Here is a 23,362-nt window from a genome sequence, read left to right on the forward strand (position 1 = left end):
TTCTTTTGGAATTTACTCACGTCTCGGAACTCCATGTAAACTGGGACAAGTCGTGTTTGTACCTTTTCTCAGAGAATACACTGAACAGCCGATTATCCCTTAGTAGTAAACCAATTCATTGGCAAGAGTCGGCATTCCGGTATTTGGGAATCCTCATCTATAGAGAGCCAGCTGATCTGCTTGAAGGTAACCTGGTACGAGCCATCACTGGTATATGTGCGCAGATGACTTTCTGGGGTACTCTCCCCCTGACGCTCATGGGGAGGATAGCGCTTCTTAAGATGGTGGTACTCCCGCGACTGCTGTACCACTTCGTAAATGTACCCTTATGCCTCAAACCGGCGCTGTTCAAAAGCTTAAAACTGGATATCCGCAGATTCATCTGGGGTAGGTTGCGTACCAGAGTAGCGCTGATCAAAATGTACCCTTCAATGGTCTGTGGAGGTCTAGCATTGCCTCACATGGAGAAATACTATCTCGCAGCACAGCTCCAGTGGGTGGTGAGGTGGCTCGATGCACACCATCTGGAGGACTCGGCGACTAGCGTCCCGGGACTCACCCACCTGCAGATGGTGGCGTTGTTCCACCCTATCAGACAGACCCCCCAGGATATAGCGGCATGGATTAGCAAATTTAGCGGCTCAAATATGGAAATTTAGCGGCACAAATATGGAAATTTAGCGGCATTTTTGCGGCACTTTATTTTACTCATAATCATTCATTTTCAGCCTGAAATCAATGGAAGCTGTTTTAGCAGAGTATTCCACTTTGAAATAGGCATGTTTAAAGTGTCTGCAGCTCTACGGATGCACAGCTTCAATCCTAACCTCGTGGGAGTGGCCTGTATTTCTCCCTGGGATGTTCTTTTTTTTTTTTTTTTTTTGAAATCTCCCTGGGATGTTCTAGCACCCATGTATGCACCCCTGTCGGGCATCGCTGCCTACGGATCCGAGAGGCAGGACACCTCTTCCTCAGGCACCCTCTTTTGCCAATTTTGGGTGCCACTGATGCCCGCAACATTGGTAGCAACATAATATTATTATTTTTTATTTGCTGCAAAGATATTGGTAACAGATGACAAATGTGACAGTAAATCCCTTCTAGGTTACTCAATTGGTTACATAGAGGTTGCATTTTAAAATATCTTACAGGGTTAAGATACCTGTTGGAGAGACCATTGTGTGCCCTACAATTTTTAGGGGATTTTAATAGAGGTAAGATAACTTTTGCTCCCAGCTGAATGTTGAAATAAGAAATCCCTCCTACTGCCTGCACGTTGCTGCACCCAGCCGAATACAAACAGCTTGCAGGCTCTGCTGTATTATCAGACAACAGGACAAATTCAGCATTTTTCTCAGGGAAATTAGCTGCCGGAAGTGAGATCAGGTGGGATTCCCCTACTTTTCAGCACTGGTTGCCATCTCCAAAGAATTGATAGTTCATGTTGCCTGATAATTGTAGTTTTCTTGTTGGTTACGTTGAACAGTGCATTCTGCACAGACAGGAAACCTTTCGTCATGCAGCAACAAGGTTCAATGGCCACCGCCCGTCTTCCCTTTCCTTGGAATTTTGTGAGCATGAGTATTGACACCCTGGTGCTTGCAAAGGCCTATCCAATAAGGCACACGTACTACATCGCAGACAGCTGTACTGTCAACAGACCTAAAATAATTCTGTTATTTCCATTTCAATCGTTGACTCATTCCTTCTCTCTCTTCGTTTTCTTGCTGTTCTGTTATTTTTCTCAATCCTTGTCGCTCCTCTTCCTTGACTCTGTTTTCATTGCCCCTTCCCTTTCTCTTCTCTTTATTTCCTACCTCCCCTTTCTCTTTTCTCGTTTTCAGTTATGTTTTTGCTTCCATCACTTCTCATCCCTGTAATTCCCACTCCAGTGCTTCTTATCATTCTCTTTCAAATGCTCTTTCCTCCTTACTTGCTCTGTTCTCTTCTTCGTTGTTTTTTCTCTCTTTTTCACTCCAATTTTCTGCCTCGGTTCTTTTCTGTGCACGGCTCTTCCTTTCATGCCTTTCCCTCCTGCTTTCAGTTTGTCCTTCCTGCCTCTCTGACGCATTCACTTCCCGCACTTCTCCTTTGTCTTCCCATCTCTTCTATCTTTGTCTCTGGTTTATATTCCATCTCCCCACTTCTCCTTCTCTTTGCCCCCCTCCCCCACTTCAGCTCTCAAGCTCTCACCACCCCCCTCTATTTCATTCTCCTCGCATCTCTGTTCTCCTGTCCCACCGCTCTCTACATCTTGTACTCTTTCTCCCTTCTTCTCCCATCTCTTCCGCTCCTCTTTTCCCCATCTCAACCTGGTTCTGCCCCCTTCAAGGCCTCTCCCTTTCCTCCCCTCTTTAGCCTCCTTTCGCACACCTAATTCTTCTATCCCAGCTCTCTTTTGCCATCTCTATCTTCCTTCCCACCCTCTCCAACTCACACCTTCCATTTCTTTCCAACCTTCCCCTTTCTAGCTCCTTAACTCTAACTTCACATCTCACACTTCTCTCCCCTTCTTGTCTCTTCACCTTTCCCCCTCCTCCAATCTCTCTTCCCTTCGCCTCTACATCATCCAGCCCTCCCCCGTTCGCGCCCCCTCACTCTTTCTCCCTTTCCCTCTCCATCTCTTCCTCTTTCAATCCTCATCCTCACGTCTCATTGTCAGCTCCCGCCTCTCCACGCTGCACATCTTCCCGTCCCTCGCAGTTTGTTCTTCATTCAAATGCCCGCAGTTGCCGCTGGTCACATCAGCCCCCCTCCCCCCACACCACCTTCGCCTGCTCCCCCCACAGGATGCACAGGCTGTCCGAAATCCTTTACCAGCATCTACCAGAGATTCACCATGTGTGGGAGGGGGCGAAATTGAGACACAGAGAGCCCTGTCATGCCCTGGGAACATAATGCAATTACACATTTTAAAAGGGGAGGCATATTATGCAACGTGTATTCGCACCTTCCAGGGTCAAAAAGCATGTGGGGCTCAAAGTCCCTCCCACCCCCCTTCCCCCCCCTTCGTGTGTGCAGCCCGGGCCAAGACAGCTTCCCCAGCAAACACACAGACAGTTTTTGAGCTGCTGTAGGCAAGTGTCTGTATTATTGCAGCCGCACCCGAGTGCTTCACAGGTCTTTAAAAGATCATTTAAATGTTAACAAAGCTTTGTTTTTCACCCCTTCTTAGAGCCCCTGCACATCCACTCTGCCAATTGATGGAAGATTTAGCCCCCCATAAATATTTATACATACTAAAGAATGAAAGGAAATGTCTGAAGCTCAGCAATGATTCACTAACAACATCTTGCAGAAAGCGTCCGCTGTGATTGACAGCCACATGAGTAAACAAACACAAGCTCTGCCACTTTTGCAAAGATTGTTCTGCACACCTGAGGCATTACATCTTGTCGAAGGTGGACTGCCGCCACTGACTGGATATTACAGTGCCACAGAGCGCGCTTTTTCCACACCTACTTAGTCAAGGTATGCAAAAAATTTAAGACAAATTATGTGGCATAATCCAGCACATTCTGTGACAGTATTATTTCACAACATTTTAACCCTAATTAGTTCTGTCAGGGCAAACGTTTCACCACATTTCCGAAATTTCGCGGGCAGTTTTGTAAATATCGCGGCATTTTTACAAAACTGCCGATTTCGCGATTTTTTTGCAAATCGCGAAATCGCGAAATCCTGGAGGGTCTGATCAGACAGGGACAGACACCTGCCCAACTGCTAGTGGTAGTGGCACATTATTTTTTTTAATCAAGGAGGGACAAGGAGCCTAGTTTTGATTGAGGTCCTGCTCAGAAGGCACCAATGGAATATTGAGAAGAGGAAGAGCAGTTCCTATGGGTTGCTGATTGGGGAGAGGGAGGAAATGGGGAAGAACAGGTCTTTCTTCGTAATGCCCTCACACACCCCAAGGGATGTCATGCTTCATCATTTGGGCATTTGCCCCTCGTCAGGCCGGCGCTGCAATGCCTGACGGGCTCCCGAAACCGGGGCTCTTTATCGGGGATCTTTTGAAGAAGCCGTATGGGTGCGTGTGGGTGTGAGGGCAGGGTAGTGCACAAGGAGTGAAATATTTAAAAAAGGTTTAGGGCCGTCCTACTTGATTTAAGTCTTTTATTAATGAGGTAGCTCCAGCCTTATTAAAATTATGTAAAAGCCCTATTTAGGAGTGATGTTCCGTGAGGGCTAGTCAAGTGTGGGTGTGGTCAACATGTTTCGTGCCCCAGCTGCCCCAAAAGGGGTCAATGGCACTTCGTCAGGACCAATTAGAACGTGTAGGGTGAGTGCACTACCGTTTAGCACTAGTTGCTAGAAACGGTAGGGGGTGATTAATATAGGAACTGGTACTGGGATGAGGATAGACCTGTGGGAGAGGGGAGAAACAACAGAAAAGGGAGGGGAAAAAAAAAAGGAAGCAAAACCAGCGATTAAACCAGCCATAGGCATACAGTGCATGCACTGGCGAGTGGTGCGCCTAAGTGAAGTAAAAAGGTACACAGGTGTAATCATAGTATACTCTCAATATTCGGCCAGTGGGTGGTGGGAGGACGGAGTCAGTCCGTCGTGATACTTATAATGACAGAGTGTCAGGGGTAGTAACTTTTACGACGATCCTGTGCAGCGTGAACGGACTACAGTCGATCTCAAGTGACTAAGTAGAATGACAATTTGTATCTTCTAAACAGTCGTGGTCTATAGTGCAGTACTATAAAGTAATCCTGTGCTGTGCACATGTGTGTCCATCAATACAGTATCCAAAGACAGAAGAGGGTATTTTGGAATAATTAAAAACGGTAACGTGACGAAACCGTGATACGGTAAAAATTACATTTATTAAAAAGATTTTAAGCCAGTTTAGGTCAAGGAAGTCGGAGGTTGATGGTGAACTAATTTACACACTTGTGTGAAAACATGCAACAAACGCGCTAATGTAAAGGAAGTAATTCGCGGGACACGTGGCAAAATTAAATTAAGACTCACCCCTCACGACCTAGTTCCGGACAGACGGGGATGAGAACAGAGCACAATAGTTGCTCCGGTTTCTATGGGGATGCAATCGAGAGGGAAAAACAACAAGGGGAGAAAACGGGGGAAAAAAGTTGTCAAAGTTACATTAACACGATAGCCAAAACTACATGGCGAAAGGGCTTACCGTCGAGATCCAGTCTTACGATAGAGGTACTCACGTAGGTAGACTGGCAACTTGCTGGTGTCCTACCCTCGCTCTGGGCCCCGTAGAGAACACTTCCCGGGTGATTCTTTTTGTAGCGTTTTAGAAAGACGTCCCTGAACGTGGTGGCCATATTGGATAGGGCTGTCCTGGCGCTACTGTCATGTGACATCCGGGAGGTCGGTGGTTCGTGGCGGCCATATTAGAACGGGACAAATGAAAAAATGGGATTGGAAATACGAAGATTTTTCCAAAAAGAAGGGGGGGCGCGGGAGTGGTAGAGGGGGGAGAGCGGTTTAATCTAATTACCGTGTACATGGACACGTGTAGTTTTTTATGATACCTCTGTTGAAAATTATTTGTTAGAGAAATTTTTTCTTCTGTTTATGTGGTCCCTGGGGGTATTACAGATGTGGATGATAGAAGCCACTAGGGAGCAACTAAAGGTGATTATTGGGGAGTCAGGCAGGGGATAATGAGGAGGAGCCTTCAGGAAGACATTGGGGGGGCTTGATTTAATGATTCAATTCAGCCCAAGGTAAGTCATCGTTCAGACCCCTAATGTGTGACGCCAGCTTAAACACCCAGCATTGTTCCTTCCTAAAAAGGGCTTCTTTTGTGATGACTGGGAAGGCCTCTAGAATAGTCCGATTTAGCTCATTTGGCGTATGATTGTGTACCGCATAGTGAGAACACATTTTGGTATTAGTTTTTTTACAACGTACATTGCTTCTGTGTTCGGTTAGTCTTGTTTTTAATGGGCGTGTGGTCATCCCAATGTATTGCAGCGAACAGGGGCATGTGATAAGGTAAATACAGTTGCGTGTGTTGCAATTTGTGTGTTTTTTCTGGGTCCAAATCCAGTTGGTAGTTAGTTGGACTGTTTTGCTAGCTCGGGTCAGTGGGCAAACCACACATTGGCCACAGGGGTAATGCCCGCTGACCGGAGGTAAGTTCCATAAGGTAGTAGAGACTGTAGGGGCCGGTAGTTTTGGTCTGGTGTTAATTAGGAGATCCTTGATGTTGGCTGTGCGTTTGAATGCAAATCTCGGTTTTCTTAGAGACAGATCACCCGAGTCTAGTATTCGCCAGTGTTTGTTAATGACCCTTTTTAACATATTTGACTCTGAGGTGAAAGTGGTCACACATGTAATAAGGTCTGATTCTGGTTTTGTCTGTGATTCGAGAAGAGTTGACCTGTTAGTATTGCGTGCTCGTTTTTGTGCATTATTGATGATGCGAGCAGGATATTGTCTCAGAGCTAGATTACTACTAAGTTCAGATGCTTGCTTTTTGTAGTCATCTATCCTGCTACAGTTCCTACGGATGCGTAAGAACTGCCCATAGGGGAGATTGTCTTTTAGTGCCTTGGGGTGAAAACTATTGTATAGTAAAGGAAAATGGCTGTCAGTAGGTTTTTTGTAAGTTATCGTCTCCAAGGTGCCCATATTTTTAATGATCGTCAGATCAAGGAATGGTAGTTCCTGTTCAGAACAGGTTGCAGTGAATTTTAGGAAAGGGTTGAGATCATTAATCCATGACAGGAAGTTCGGGATAATATCCATGCTGCCTTTCCAAAAAATTAAAATGTCATCAATGTAACGTCTCCATAGGAGAACGTTACTCAAGAACGGATTGGTGTCCGTGAGCACATGCTTTCCCTCAAAGTCTGACATATAGAGGCATGCCAGGCTCGGGGCGAAGGTGCTGCCCATCGAAGTTCCTTGGGTCTGATGGAACAGTTGATCCTCAAATAGAAAGAAATTCTCAGTAAGAGCAATATTGGCACATTCCATAATAAAGCTCACGGGGGTTGGTGAATCCCAGTTAGTATTGAGCAGGATCGTCTCCACCACCTCGAGAGTATTAAGCTGAGGGATATTGGTGTAGAGGGCCTCCACATCCAGAGTAAGAAGTACATCTGGATGTGGGCCCTCCAAGTTAGTAAGTTCAATCAGTTTTAGAACATCTCTGGTGTCTTGGAGAAATGTTGGGGTGGTTCGAACTAATGGGCGGAAAAAATGATCGCAAAATTTGGATAGAGGTTCCAAGAGGGACCCTATGCCAGACACAATGGGTCTCCCGGGAGGTGGGGAGACCCCTTTGTGAATTTTTGGCAGTGTATAAAAATAGGGTAATCTTGGATTGGTGTTCACTAAAAAGTCTGCTTCGTTTTTTGAAATCCATCCTTGGTTGAGTGCCGCTGTGACCATGGAGTTTATTTTGGTGGAGAGGCGTGGCGTGGGATCTGTAGTGAGTGGTGTATAGTAGTTAGTATTTTGTAGTTGGCGTAGACATTCCGTCCGGTAGTCTGTGCTGGCCATAATAACTATGGCACCACCTTTGTCTGCTTCCTTAATAGTTATGGAGGCGTCATTAGCTAAAGTTTTTATGGCTAATGTCTCAGCCTGAGTAACGTTGGAAAACTTCGGAGTTTGACGTTTTTCAGAAATTTCTTTGAGTACTGCCTTTTCAAAGGTCAAGACTTCTGGAGGTACCATACTCGAGGTTGGGGTAAAGGTCGAAGGTTTTCGTAGACCGGTGTCAGTTGGAGGTAGGTTAGGTTGGTTGCCAAAATAGGCCTTAAGGCGGATTTTCCTGAAGAGATTTTGAACTTCAAGGTTAGTGCGAAAGAAATTCACTTTGGGGGTTGGTACAAATCCTAGGCCCCTTTTCAGGACGTTAGTTTCTGTGTTAGTAAGAGAATGGTCTGACAAATTGACGATTAGTTTCTCTTCTCCTGGTGGCTCCGCAATTCCATGTGTGGTGGTGGTTGCTGTGCCTGATACTGCCATTGTACTTGTTTTTGTTGGTTCTGTCCGCCTCTTCTTCTTCTGCCTCGCCCCTTGCCCCAGCCTCTGCCTAAAAAAGGTTGTGGTTGGTAGGGGGGAAACAGGGGTGGTGGTCCTTGTGGGTATTGCCACATCGGTGGTCCATGGAATGGAATAGGTCCCTGATAAGGGGATGGTCCTTGGAAGGGCCCAGGTCCTTGGTAAGATTGTTGACCATATCCGTACATGGTGTTGGTCGGTCTTCTGGGTTGTTGGTTATGATAGTAAGGACCTTGCGCCTCGGAACTGGAGTTACTTCCTGAGGAGTTTGTGCGCCGGCGAGAGTTAGTACTGTCGTCGGATAGGTAATCATCTCCAGAAGGTACAAAATCATCTTTTAGATAAGGGTATACCTTTTCCTTGCTGAACCGCGTGATGTCCTTTTGAAGTTTCGTAACTTTTTGTCTCATCAGATAGTCTTTATTATCATTAATCTCTTTTGTGATCTCGGCCAGCTTGGCCTTGAAGGCGGCGTTAGCAATATTTGCCTTGATGTTACCTTCTGCTATGGTAATTTTCTGTATAAGTTCATCAGCCAGCCTTTTTGCAGTCTTGATAATAAGTACCAAAAGATCCCTGGTACATTTCCATGCCACCAGGGACCATTCTTCCTTAAATTGTTTGTACTCATAGTATACTCTCAATATTCGGCCAGTGGGTGGTGGGAGGACGGAGTCAGTCCGTCGTGATACTTATAATGACAGAGTGTCAGGGGTAGTAACTTTTACGACGATCCTGTGCAGCGTGATAATAACCAAGGTCTCTCCTTTGATGAGGATTGCGTCTCAGAAATTCTGAGTGGACCCTCGTTACTGGATCCAGATGGAGGAGCATCTACCAGTAGCTCTGCCGGCGATTGGACAACTATCACAAACATGAAAAGGCAACTCATGAAAATTATCATGCATGGAGCCATCATGACGGAATACTTGCGTGCCAACATAGCACCCAATGGATTGATCGTCACCAACACCCCTAGGATCTTCCTAGAGGACAAACAATTTAAGGAAGAATGGTCCCTGGTGGCATGGAAATGTACCAGGGATCTTTTGGTACTTATTATCAAGACTGCAAAAAGGCTGGCTGATGAACTTATACAGAAAATTACCATAGCAGAAGGTAACATCAAGGCAAATATTGCTAACGCCGCCTTCAAGGCCAAGCTGGCCGAGATCACAAAAGAGATTAATGATAATAAAGACTATCTGATGAGACAAAAAGTTACGAAACTTCAAAAGGACATCACGCGGTTCAGCAAGGAAAAGGTATACCCTTATCTAAAAGATGATTTTGTACCTTCTGGAGATGATTACCTATCCGACGACAGTACTAACTCTCGCTGGCGCACAAACTCCTCAGGAAGTAACTCCAGTTCCGAGGCGCAAGGTCCTTACTATCATAACCAACAACCCAGAAGACCGACCAACACCATGTACGGATATGGTCAACAATCTTACCAAGGACCTGGGCCCTTCCAAGGACCATCCCCTTATCAGGGACCTATTCCATTCCATGGACCACCGATGTGGCAATACCCACAAGGACCACCACCCCTGTTTCCCCCCTACCAACCACAACCTTTTTTAGGCAGAGGCTGGGGCAAGGGGCGAGGCAGAAGAAGAAGAGGCGGACAGAACCAACAAAAACAAGTACAATGGCAGGATCAGGCACAGCAACCACCACCACACATGGAATTGCGGAGCCACCAGGAGAAGAGAAACTAATCGTCAATTTGTCAGACCATTCTCTTATTAACACAGAAACTAACGTCCTGAAAAGGGGCCTAGGATTTGTACCAACCCCCAAAGTGGATTTCTTTCGCACTAACCTTGAAGTTCAAAATCTCTTCAGGAAAATCCGCCTTAAGGCCTACTTTGGCAACCAACCTAACCTACCTCCAACTGACACCGGTCTACGAAAACCTTCGACCTTTACCCCAACCTCGAGTATGGTACCTCCAGAAGTCTTGACCTTTGAAAAGGCAGTACTCAAAGAAATTTCTGAAAAACGTCAAACTCCGAAGTTTTCCAACGTTACTCAGGCTGAGAGATTAGCCATAAAAACTTTAGCTAATGACGCCTCCATAACTATCAAGGAAGCAGACAAAGGTGGTGCCATAGTTATTATGGCCAGCACAGACTACCGGACGGAATGTCTACGCCAACTACAAAATACTAACTACTATACACCACTCACTACAGATCCCACGCCACGCCTCTCCACCAAAATAAACTCCATGGTCACAGCGGCACTCAACCAAGGATGGATTTCAAAAAACGAAGCAGACTTTTTAGTGAACACCAATCCAAGATTACCCTATTTTTATACACTGCCAAAAATTCACAAAGGGGTCTCCCCACCTCCCGGGAGACCCATTGTGTCTGGCATAGGGTCCCTCTTGGAACCTCTATCCAAATTTTGCGATCATTTTTTCCGCCCATTAGTTCGAACCACCCCAACATTTCTCCAAGACACCAGAGATGTTCTAAAACTGATTGAACTTACTAACTTGGAGGGCCCACATCCAGATGTACTTCTTACTCTGGATGTGGAGGCCCTCTACACCAATATCCCTCAGCTTAATACTCTTGAGGTGGTGGAGACGATCCTGCTCAATACTAACTGGGATTCACCAACCCCCGTGAGCTTTATTATGGAATGTGCCAATATTGCTCTTACTGAGAATTTATTTCTATTTGAGGATCAACTGTTCCATCAGACCCAAGGAACTTAGATGGGCAGCACCTTCGCCCCGAGCCTGGCATGCCTCTATATGTCAGACTTTGAGGGAAAGCATGTGCTCACGAACACCAATCCGTTCTTGAGTAACGTTCTCCTTTGGAGACGTTACATTGATGACATTTTAATTTTTTGGAAAGGCAGCATGGATATTATCCCGAACTTCATGTCATGGATTAATGATCTCAACCCTTTCCTAAAATTCACTGCAACCTGTTCTGAACAGGAACTACCATTCCTTGATCTGACGATCATTAAAAATATGGGCACCTTGGAGACGATAACTTACAAAAAACCTACTGACAGCCATTGTCCTTTACTATACAATAGTTTTCACCCCAAGGCACTAAAAGACAATCTCCCCTATGGGCAGTTCTTACGCATCCGTAGGAACTGTAGCAAGATAGATGACTACAAAAAGCAAGCATCTGAACTTAGTAGTAATCTAGCTCTGAGACAATATCCTGCTCGAATCATCAATAATGCACAAAAACGAGCACGCAATACTAACAGGTCAACTCTTCTCGAATCACAGACAAAACCAGAATCAGACCTTATTACATGTGTGACCACTTTCACCTCAGAGTCAAATATGTTAAAAAGGGTCATTAACAAACACTGGCGAATACTAGACTCGGGTGATCTGTCTCTAAGAAAACCGAGATTTGCATTCAAACGCACAGCCAACATCAAGGATCTCCTAATTAACACCAGACCAAAACTACCAGCCCCTACAGTCTCTACTACCTTATGGAACTTACCTCCGGTCAGCGGGCATTACCCCTGTGGCCAATGTGTGGTTTGCCCACTGACCCGAGCTAGCAAAACAGTCCAACTAACTACCAACTGGATTTGAACCCAGAAAAAACACACAAATTGCAACACACGCAACTGTATTTACCTTATCACATGCCCCTGTTCGCTGCAATACATTGGGATGACCACACGCCCAGTAAAGACAAGACTAACCGAACACAGAAGCAATGTACGTTGTAAAAAAACTAATACCAAAATGTGTTCTCACTATGCGGTACACAATCATACGCCAAATGAGCTAAATTGGACTATTCTAGAGGCCTTCCCAGTCATCACAAAAGAAGCCCTTTTTAGGCAGGAACAATGCTGGGTGTTTAAGCTGGCGTCACACATTAGGGGTCTGAACGATGACATACCTTGGGCTGAATTGAATCATTAAATCAAGCCCCCCCAATGTCTTCCTGAAGGCTCCTCCTCATTATCCCCTGCCTGACTCCCCAATAATCACCTTTAGTTGCTCCCTAGTGGCTTCTATCATCCACATCTGTAATACCCCCAGGGACCACATAAACAGAAGAAAAAATTTCTCTAACAAATAATTTTCAACAGAGGTATCATAAAAAACTACACGTGTCCATGTACACGGTAATTAGATTAAACCGCTCTCCCCCCTCTACCACTCCCGCGCCCCCCCTTCTTTTTGGAAAAATCTTCGTATTTCCAATCCCATTCTTTCATTTGTCCCGTTCTAATATGGCCGCCACGAACTACCGACCTCCCGGATGTCACATGACAGTAGCGCCAGGACAGCCCTATCCAATATGGCCACCATGTTCAGGGACGTCTTTCTAAAACGCTACAAAAAGAATCACCCGGGAAGTGTTCTCTACGGGGCCCAGAGCGAGGGTAGGACACCAGCAAGTTGCCAGTCTACCTACGTGAGTACCTCTATCGTAAGACTGGATCTCGACGGTAAGCCCTTTCGCCATGTAGTTTTGGCTATCGTGTTAATGTAACTTTGACAACCTTTTTTCCCCCGTTTTCACCCCTTGTTGTTTTTCCCTCTCGATTGCATCCCCATAGAAACCGGAGCAACTATTGTGCTCTGTTCTCATCCCCGTCTGTCCGGAACTAGGTCGTGAGGGGTGAGTCTTAATTTAATTTTGCCACGTGTCCCGCGAATTACTTCCTTTACATTAGCGCGTTTGTTGCATGTTTTCACACAAGTGTGTAAATTAGTTCACCATCAACCTCCGACTTCCTTGACCTAAACTGGCTTAAAATCTTTTTAATAAATGTCATTTTTACCGTATCACGGTTTCGTCACGTTACCGTTTTTAATTATTCCAAAATACCCTCTTCTGTCTTTGGATACTGTATTAATGGACACACATGTGCACAGCACAGGATTACTTTATAGTACTGCACTATAGACCACGACTGTTTAGAAGATACAAATTGTCATTCTACTTAGTCACTTGAGATCGACTGTAGTCCGTTCACGCTGCACAGGATCGTCGTAAAAGTTACTACCCCTGACACTCTGTCATTATAAGTATCACGACGGACTGACTCCGTCCTCCCACCACCCACTGGCCGAATATTGAGAGTATACTATGAGTACACCTGTGTACCTTTTTACTTCACTTAGGCGCACCACTCGCCAGTGCATGCACTGTATGCCTATGGCTGGTTTAATCGCTGGTTTTGCTTCCTTTTTTTTTTTTCCCCTCCCTTTTCTGTTGTTTCTCCCCTCTCCCACAGGTCTATCCTCATCCCAGTACCAGTTCCTATATTAATCACCCCCTACCGTTTCTAGCAACTAGTGCTAAACGGTAGTGCACTCACCCTACACGTTCTAATTGGTCCTGACGAAGTGCCATTGACCCCTTTTGGGGCAGCTGGGGCACGAAACATGTTGACCACACCCACACTTGACTAGCCCTCACGGAACATCACTCCTAAATAGGGCTTTTACATAATTTTATTAAGGCTGGAGCTACCTCATTAATAAAAGACTTAAATCAAGTAGGACGGCCCTAAACCTTTTTTAAATATTTCACTCCTTGTGCACTACCCTGCCCTCACACCCACACGCACCCATACGGCTTCTTCAAAAGATCCCTGATAAAGAGCCCCGGTTTCGGGAGCCCGTCAGGCATTGCAGCGCCGGCCTGACGAGGGGCAAATGCCCAAATGATGAAGCATGACATCCCTTGGGGTGTGTGAGGGCATTACGAAGAAAGACCTGTTCTTCCCCATTTCCTCCCTCTCCCCAATCAGCAACCCATAGGAACTGCTCTTCCTCTTCTCAAAGTGGCACATTATTGCCTTCATCGCAGTTTGTGAATCACAAGTCATGTGACTCTGTATGCGCCGTCTCTCCCCATCCTCGGCACGCCTACGAGGCACCAACCAGTCATCAGTGCGGAGCTGCCTCAATGGGAGGAAGCGGGCATTTTAAAGTTGGGGGACTTATATAGCGATGGGTAACTCCTGCCATATAAAACCCTTGTGGAGGACATGGCCCTTCCCAGAGGTCAGTTTCTATTACACGCAATGGTAGTGAGTGCGCTGCGTGGAACATGGGGCGACATTACTCAAGAACCGGCCACGCACATGTCTGTACAATATTTGCATGAACTGGGGGCGGGCCGCCATTTAGTCAGATAGTTCATGGAATCCTTAAGAGTACACACAACGCCACAGCTGGAATCCCTTCAAGCCCACTGGGACGCAGATTTGCAGCACCCCAGCACCGATCGCGAGTGGGAGGATATACTCCGGGGCCCAACCCGTATCCCCCACAATGTTAGATTTTGACTCATACAATATTACATAGTTCATAGGACGTACTTGACCCCAGCCAAAATAAACAAATACTTCAATCGCTGTGACGCCAGTTGAACTAGCTGTGGCGAGCCAGGTGGGGATCTACTACATGTACTATGGTCCTGCGCCTCCATACGGACATATTGGGAAACGGTTACGAAAAGATTTGGCACAATGTACTAAGTGCATGCTTACCTGGTCATGGGAGGTGTGTATCTTGGGGCTATACAAGAGATCTAGAAGACACAAGGTGACATCACGTTACATTGACCTACAACGAATAGTAGCCAAGCGCCTCCTTACAAAACGGTGTAAATCCTCTGAGCCCCCCTCGGCGAAATCCTGGTGCCGGTCACTACTATGCTGGGCGCAGGCGGAGAGCCTGGAGCTGCGGAGAGAGGATGCGATAGGCATCAGGAGGCAGCCGGTGGCTGTGCAGTGGGAAGCAATACTGTGACTTTCGCGCCCGATGGCAGAATGCCTCTGAGGACTTAGGTACGGTGTCAGAGTAACTGTCAAACTAGCATTCAGTGTCTCAGTCAGAAAGAGCACTGCACGCTACGTGTCAGGGCTCTGTGCCCCCTTCCTTCTCTTTCTCTCCCCCCCCCCCCGTCAACATAAACCCAGGTCCAACATTGTGTTGTGGAACAAACTTGTGCATCAGATATTGGGCAATCTGGCAGAGGCATGCACATGTACACCAGCGCAGTCGTGTCCAATGCAAATGCACATAGACTAACGGCAAGGCAGTCAAGAAGGCACAGTTCGACACAATGCCCCCAATATAAAAACCTTCAGTTCACTACATGAGAGGAGAGGAATTTATTATTCACCCTGTTGCATAATTGTGTTGTTGCAAACTGTTCAGAAACAAGAAAAAAAAGTAATTTGTTTTCATTGTAACATACTGTTATATACGACCACTCAAACTACCTGTTGCTGTAACAAGGGATGTAAGAAATGGAAGAGGGGCATGAACCCTTACATTGTTATGTAACTACTGAACGGTTGTGTACTATAAAAAATGAAAAACAGGCAATAAACAAATTTAAACTAAAAAAAGGCTATGTGGGAGGTGTGGAGCTGTCAGAATTCTTTGATGACCGAACACTCCTGAGCCTCGCAGAGAGCGAGACTCTGACTGTAGCCTGACCTCAATGTGGAGGAGATAGAAGAGATCATTGACATACAGAATGCTAGGAGGTGGTAAGAGGGAGCAGATTTGTTTTGGAATGGTGATTTTATCTGCAGATTTGGAGATGATATTTCAAGGACTGCAAGTTCCTCAAACAAGGTAGCTTTAGCATCAGAGGTACCATCTGGGATTGTTATTTCTGGCCACACAGTATCCCTCGACCTAAATCCAGTCTATTCATTCTTTGGATTTAGAGCCACAAAGCTTAACCTCCCAGGCTCCTCAACTGCATGTATTGGGCAAACATTATGATGAAATTATTGGCAGTCTTGTGAGAATTTCTCTTCAGCGCTCTCAAAATGATGGGTTTTTGGACCAAAGTATAAAGCCAAGGTAGCTGTGCTTATGAGGACCCTCTGATTGCTGCAAGAGTGGATGGGGACAACACAAACCACCTAGAGTAGAGCTAGCAGCTCTGTATTGTGCCCCTCCTCACACAGAACCCACGGGAGAGCCTTCCATTCAACCTCACAGCAGCCAGAGGTCCCATAATTGCTCCTAGGCCCAACTTGAGGAAGATTTAATTGGGGTGGACAGAGTTAGCTTAAGAGACAGGTTATATCTGCATTACCTTCATGGAGGGACTCGTAAGTTGAGGTTGGTATCTGTCATTGAGGTATGGATGGTGTCAGGACTATGTCTGGTAGGGGGAACAGCTTGACTAAGATAACCCCTTTGTGGACTGAGGGATACTATGAGAAATGGTGGGTCTGAACAGGTTGTGAAGGGTGGGATATAATTGGCATCTGAACCCTGGGGGGACCAGGTGCGAAAGAACTGCATGAACTCTATTGGCCAACTTAAGCAGGAATTTGAGTTTGGGGAAGACAGTGTTCAGATATTAGCATTGCGCCTGTAAGTCATGCTGGGCACTAGGAAACTAGTCCTGGCTACTTCTATATTTATATACTTCTAGCCTGCTCTCAGTCTCCATCATGGTCCAAAGACTTTCCAAGATTGGTGTCAAAGGCAAAGCCCTTAGCTGGCTTCTGAATTTCCTGAGCAATCCTACTCAAACCATTAACTTACGTCCCTTCAAATCTGATGTCATGCCACTAGACAACGAGAAGAGCAAATATATGTTACTTACAGTCAAACCCTTCTCCAATGTAGCTTAAACTAGAGTGAGAATAGTGGATTTAACCCCTTCAATGTCCACCACTTTCCCCAATAAATCATAGCGACTGGAGTGGGAATAGTAAATGTAACCCCTTCAATGTCCAACATCTTCCCCAATAAGGCTTAGATTGGAGTGTGAAAAAGTCCAGCACTTTCATCAGTATAGCTCAGATTGGAGTTGGACTAGTACATTTAACCCCTTCAATGTCTAACACTTTGCCCAGTGTAGCTCAGATTAGAGTAAAATAGTAAACTTAACCCATTTAATGTCCAATGTTTTCCCCAATGAATCTATGATTAGAGTTGCAATAGTAAATCTACCACTTTTACAGTCCAACATCTTCCCCGGGGTAGCCCGGATTGGAATAGGAATAGTTACTTTCACCCCTTCAATGTCAAACACTTTCTCCAATGTAGCTTAATTGGGATAAGAATAGTAATTTAACCCTGTGAATGCCCAACACCTTCCTCATTGTACCTTAGATTGGAATGAGAATAGTAAATTTAAATCCTTCAATGTCCAACACTTTTACCAGTGTAGCATAGACTGGAGAGTGAATAGTAAATTTCACATCTTCAATGTCTAACGCCTTCCACTAGGTCCTTTAGATTGAAGTGTGAATGGTAAATTTAATCCCTTCAATGTCCAAATTATTCCCCAATATAGTTTACCTTGGAGTGGGAATTGTACATAAACCCTCTTTGATGTATACTGGTTTCAATTTGTATGTTATAGTGTATTATTGTTGCATTATTACAAATAATGTTTAAACATTTTGTTTTGAACGCTAATTTATTTCACACAATTGGGTACTTTTTTACATTTGCTGTTAAATTTCACATACTTTTAATATGTTCTGTATATTTTGAAAAAACACTTTTAACATATAGGAGCCGATTCCGGTCCTGTAAAAAGCCCTACGAATCGTCGTACGGAGCGTTTTCTCCGTACGACTCGTACCCGGTAAACTGTTCGTACAACCTAGGAAGTACGATTCGTACAGAAAGCCTATTTCCGTACGAATCGTACAAAAGACCGTACGGGTAAAAAAACCCTACGAATCTGATCCGGAACAGCCTGTACGTGACGTCCGTACGTATGCAAGCAGCGTTTTACGGCCCAGCAAGTACGATTCGTCCCTACGGCACTCCGTACGGCTCTTTTTTTACGGGAGCCAATAACAGCCGTAAAAGCTGAGTCCCCAGGGGTACGAGTCGTACAGGCCCCCCCGCGTATGTACGCACCATAGTCTAATAAATAAACATTACTACCTTTATTTTGATATTTTTTAACATCTTTATAGTTTTATTTTTTAACAAACCCTTTAACATGTACATTTTACATTTCAGTATATGAAAATATCTTTTTACATATTTCTAAACAATTATAACGTTTTAAATCATTTCCAAGCATTTACTTTTTCTAAAATGTATATAATTTACATAAATTTGAAAACATTTTTTTCAAATGTAGTTACTCATGTAACTATTATTTTCACACATGCTTCTAATCCCATTAGTTTCTATGGATAGGTAGCCCTTTTTATTTTCATTTATCTGCCATTATTTTTTTACATCTACCTTGATTTTTTAGTCTATTCATCAAAATTTTGGTTCGTTCGATGTTCCTATCAGTTGTGGTTCCCTGCTGATGCTCTAGAGATTAAGTAAGAGTACTTTAAGTTACTATTTGGATATTTGGTGGCTAGGAAGATGTGTTTAGGGTAAGTATAGTTGGTGCACATTAGTGTTTTGTTCTGTTTGTAGTGTTTAACTGTAGTGCAGTGTGGTAGGCTTGGTTTAATGTAAACTTTTGTTTTTATATATCATATGTACATTTCTTTATAGTTAATGGTTTGCTGTTTGCAATGCTTATGAGGTATTTGCTTTGGGGCGGTGGGTATTACATGAGTTTTTTAAAGGGTTTTTATCAGACTCTGGGACTTTCGTCTTTTTTTTTTTTTTAAAGAAAATAAAATTGCTTATATTTTACCCAACATTACATTTAGTTTCCTTTATTTTTCATTTACATGGAGTGTTATTTCTATGTTACTTTATAAGGGCCGATTACGATGTCGTTCGGAAAGGCTCCGAATGGAATTCGGCATCTCAGAATCTGATTCGGAATCTATGTTTCCGACTGAATCGTACACATTTCCGAGCGGCCGATTACAATGCCTGGAAACCGTTCTGAAAGACTCGGACAGCCCCAGTCTTTCGCAGCCAAATCTTACAGCTCTATGGACACGGTTTCTGAGCGAGCGATTACGATGACCAATTCGGACAGCCGTTCCGATTCAGTCTGCCTGACATGAAACGACTGTCGGAATCTGACTTTGGGGGCCCGTAGCAGGCCCCCCTTCACCCTGAGGCCTCCGGTTGGGGCCCGGGGTGTGCCCAAGGGACCTCTCTTTCCAACCATGCACAATGTGGCAGGCACCATGAGGTGCCCGCCACAGGGTGCAAGGATTTTCCCAACCACCCCTTTTTTCAATTGGAGCCTGTGTTCTCGTTCGGAACACAGGCTCCCATTGAAGTCAATGCAAGTCCGACCGAACCATGTTGGGAAGCATCATAATCTGTCGGTTGGACACGCAAAACCCGATGCGGTCGGAAGAGTTTCCGAACGACGACATAATCAGCCCCTTAGTGTTTTTGAAGGTTCTGAAGATAGTGATCTTTTCCTGTCAATATGTTTTTTTTATCTATTGTATTTTTTGGTTGGATTTTTCTTATTCATTTTAGAGAAAGTACTTTGTGTGCATTAAATTCAAATCATGGACATCAGTGAAAAAACTGCAAGGTATATTTTAAGTTTGGGATACCTGGGAGTTGCCCTGTAGAGTAGTCAGGAACTTATGAAATTATTTTTTATTTATTGTTCCTGCTGGCCCGGGGGAACTAGTGCTTGAATTCCAAAGGATTTGTAGAACATTTACAACTTCTATTTCTGTGACATTAGGCAGGTGCTTATGTTCTCAAATGTTTAGTACATCGTTTCTAGTAATATACTCCTATAAAAACCATTTAAATAATACTTTGTGAATTTCCAGTGTATGTTTCTGTTTGTGCTCCCTAAGTATATCTCATGTGAGACAATAAAAGTTTTTCTTTCTGAAATGTGATGTAAGTTGTTTTTCCCCCATTATGGTGCCAATTCCGATCCGGTAAAAAAATTCCCCGTCCGACTCGTATCCGGATTTTTTTCCGTCCGAATCGTCAAAGTAGCGTACAAACTGCCAAGTACGATTCGAACGGAAAAAAGTCCATACGAATCGCATTGGGAAGATTTCCCCACACGTCCTCGGGTCGGGAAAAGTCACCGACACGTCCCCGGGCGAGAAACCCACCGTGCGGAAAAATAAAGTCCGACTGCGCAAGTACGATCCCTCCCGTCCTCCCCATTTCACAACCGTACGCAAAAAACACCGTCCGAACCGAACTCCCATAGCAACCATGGAGACATGTGCCCGCATACGCGCCGAACACCCCACCACCCCCCGCCCGCGTATGTACGCCCCGAACCCCCACCCGTGTATGTACGCACCAAACACCCACCCGTGTATGTACGCCCCCGAACCCCCCCCAGCCGTGTATGTACGCACCGAACCACCAGCCGTGTATGTACGCCCCCGAACCCCCCCCAGCCGTGTATGTACGCACCGAACCACCAGCCGTGTATGTACGCACCTAACACCCACCCCAGCCGTGTATGTACGCACCGAACCACCAGCCGTGTATGTACGCACCAAACACCCACCCGTGTATGTACGCCCCCGAACCCCCCCCCAGCCGTGTATGTACGCACCGAACCACCAGCCGTGTATGTACGCCCCCGAACCCCCCCCAGCCGTGTATGTACGGACCGAACCACCAGCCGTGTATGTACGCACCAAACACCCACCCGTGTATGTACGCCCCCGAACCCCCCCCAGCCGTGTATGTACGCACCGAACCACCAGCCGTGTATGTACGCACCAAACACCCACCCGTGTATGTACGCCCCCGAACCCCCCCCCAGCCGTGTATGTACGCACCGAACCACCAGCCGTGTATGTACGCCCCCGAACCCCCCCCCAGCCGTGTATGTACGCACCGAACCACCAGCCGTGTATGTACGCACCAAACCCCCACCCCAGCCGTGTATGTACGCACCGAACCACCAGCCGTGTATGTACGCACCAAACACCCACCCGTGTATGTACGCCCCCGAATCCCCCCCCCAGCCGTGTATGTACGCACCGAACCACCAGCCGTGTATGTACGCACCAAACACCCACCCGTGTATGTACGCCCCCGAACCCCCCCCAGCCGTGTATGTACGCACCGAACCACCAGCCGTGTATGTACGCCCCCGAACCCCCCCCCAGCCGTGTATGTACGCACCGAACCACCAGCCGTGTATGTACGCACCAAACACCCACCCGTGTATGTACGCCCCCGAACCCCCCCCCAGCCGTGTATGTACGCACCGAACCACCAGCCGTGTATGTACGCCCCCGAACCCCCCCCCAGCCGTGTATGTACGCACCGAACCACCAGCCGTGTATGTACGCACCAAACCCCCACCCCAGCCGTGTATGTACGCACCGAACCACCAGCCGTGTATGTACGCACCAAACACCCACCCGTGTATGTACGCCCCCGAACCCCCCCCAGCCGTGTATGTACGCACCGAACCACCAGCCGTGTATGTACGCACCAAACCCCCACCCCAGCCGTGTATGTACGCACCGAACCACCAGCCGTGTATGTACGCACCAAACACCCACCCGTGTATGTACGCCCCCGAACCCCCCCCCAGCCGTGTATGTACGCACCGAACCACCAGCCGTGTATGTACGCACCGAACCACCAGCCGTGTATGTACGCCCCCGAACCCCCCCCAGCCGTGTATGTACGCACCGAACCACCAGCCGTGTATGTACGCACCAAACCCCCACCCCAGCCGTGTATTTACGCACCTAACCACCAGCCGTGTATGTACGCACCAAACACCCACCCGTGTATGTACGCCCCCGAACCCCCCCCCAGCCGTGTATGTACGCACCGAACCACCAGCCGTGTATGTACGCACCGAACCACCAGCCGTGTATGTACGCCCCCGAACCCCCCCCAGCCGTGTATGTACGCACCGAACCACCAGCCGTGTATGTACGCACCAAACCCCCACCCCAGCCGTGTATTTACGCACCTAACCACCACCCCACCAGGGAATGTACGGACCGCACCCCCACCAGTGCATGTACGGACCGTACTGACGCCAAAAAAACACGTACTGAACCCGGACAAACCATATTTACACAAGGAGAGTCAAGTAGAGTTTCCCCACACCACCAAACAGGCCCAACAACCCCACAAACATCACATACACTCACCTGCAACTGCCAAACTGCCAAACAGAGGCCCAAAACTCAATCACTCCTCATAACACACCCACACAAATTTCAAACACAGCCACACCCACAAATGGACCAATAAAAATGGACCACACACACAAACCATGAGCCTTTGCAACAGACCCACTGCTGCCAGAGCCCACAGACGACCCACACCACCATACTTGAACCTCACACTTGCATACCTTCACACAACCACCTACACAAACACCCCCTCATCACATTCACACACACACCTCCACTACCACACCCACACACCCACAGCCATCCACACCCACACCCCCACAACCACACCCCACGCCATGTCCACCACCAAGAATCCAAAGTTCACAAAGGAGGAGCTGGAGATCCTTGTCGACGAAATCCTCAGAGTCGAGCCACAGCTCTTTGGGACATTGGTCAGACAGACCAGCATATCCGAAAAAACCGCCATGTGGCAGAGGATCGTCGATTCTGTGAATGCTGTTGGGACAACCAGAAGGACCAGGCACGAGTGCCAATCCAGGTGGTACGATCTGCGGAGGACGGTCAAGAGGAAGATGACTGACAATCACAACCAGGGGAACATCACTGGAGGAGGGCCGCCCCCCAGACCGGTACAATACCATCCCTGGGAGGAGAAGGTGATGTCCACGCTGGCGGTGGAGGGACTACACGGACTGCCAGGACTCCCAGACCCTGGTGAGTACACAAACAACTCACCTCACATGGGGGGGATGCCATACACAATCAATCATGCATGCCACCCCCCCCAAGCCACCACCGGACACAACAACACTCCACAAACACACACATGCCACTGGCACCTCCATGCCCCATGCATCAATCAGGGCCATGCCAAGTCACAGGCCACACAATACACCAACACAACACAGGATGTGGTCGATGCTGGGAGTGGGGGCAGCAAAACTAACATTGAGCAACTCACAAGCACACAACAATGCCCTCAGCCCATATGGCCCAGGGCACAGCCATACAAACTGTGTGTACCCACACAGTACTGTCTTGCCTGCAAATGATGGCTGCCATGCAGGATGCCATGGGTCTGAAGGCACAATTTGCACATAACAGCAGACAATGAAGATGCATCGCTCTGATAGAGTCTCAGCACACACCGCCACAGCAGCAGCCTACACTCAGACACACTGCCCAATGGGTGCCCGGAGAACAGGGACTAACTCACATGAACAAGCCAATGGCCATTCAAAGACCGGCTAACTGTGTGTGCCCAGGAAGCTGGCCTGAGGTGACAGAGAGTGACAAAGAGAGGGAGGGAGAGGGGGAATGAGAGGGAAGGAGACAGAGGGGGGACACAGGG

At 46.7% G+C, this 23,362-nt stretch overlaps 1 long non-coding RNA gene across 2 annotated transcripts in view; it reads right to left on the reverse strand.

Moving 5' to 3' along the window:
* The window catches only part of LOC146796617 (uncharacterized), a 105,345-nt gene that overhangs the window by 61,211 nt on the left and 20,772 nt on the right, over nt 1–23,362 (reverse strand). Inside the window, exon 1 of one of the 2 annotated variants that reach the window (XR_014969642.1) lies at nt 14,527–14,636. The exons of the other annotated variant lie outside the window; for it this stretch is intronic. This is a non-coding gene — a long non-coding RNA (uncharacterized LOC146796617). Of the gene's footprint in view, nt 1–14,526; nt 14,637–23,362 lie in introns of those variants that run through there. 2 annotated transcript variants of the gene reach the window in all.

Source organism: Triturus cristatus, chromosome 10, assembly GCF_964204655.1.
Source record: "Triturus cristatus chromosome 10, aTriCri1.1, whole genome shotgun sequence".
In the NCBI taxonomy this organism is placed as follows: Eukaryota; Metazoa; Chordata; class Amphibia; order Caudata; family Salamandridae; genus Triturus; species Triturus cristatus.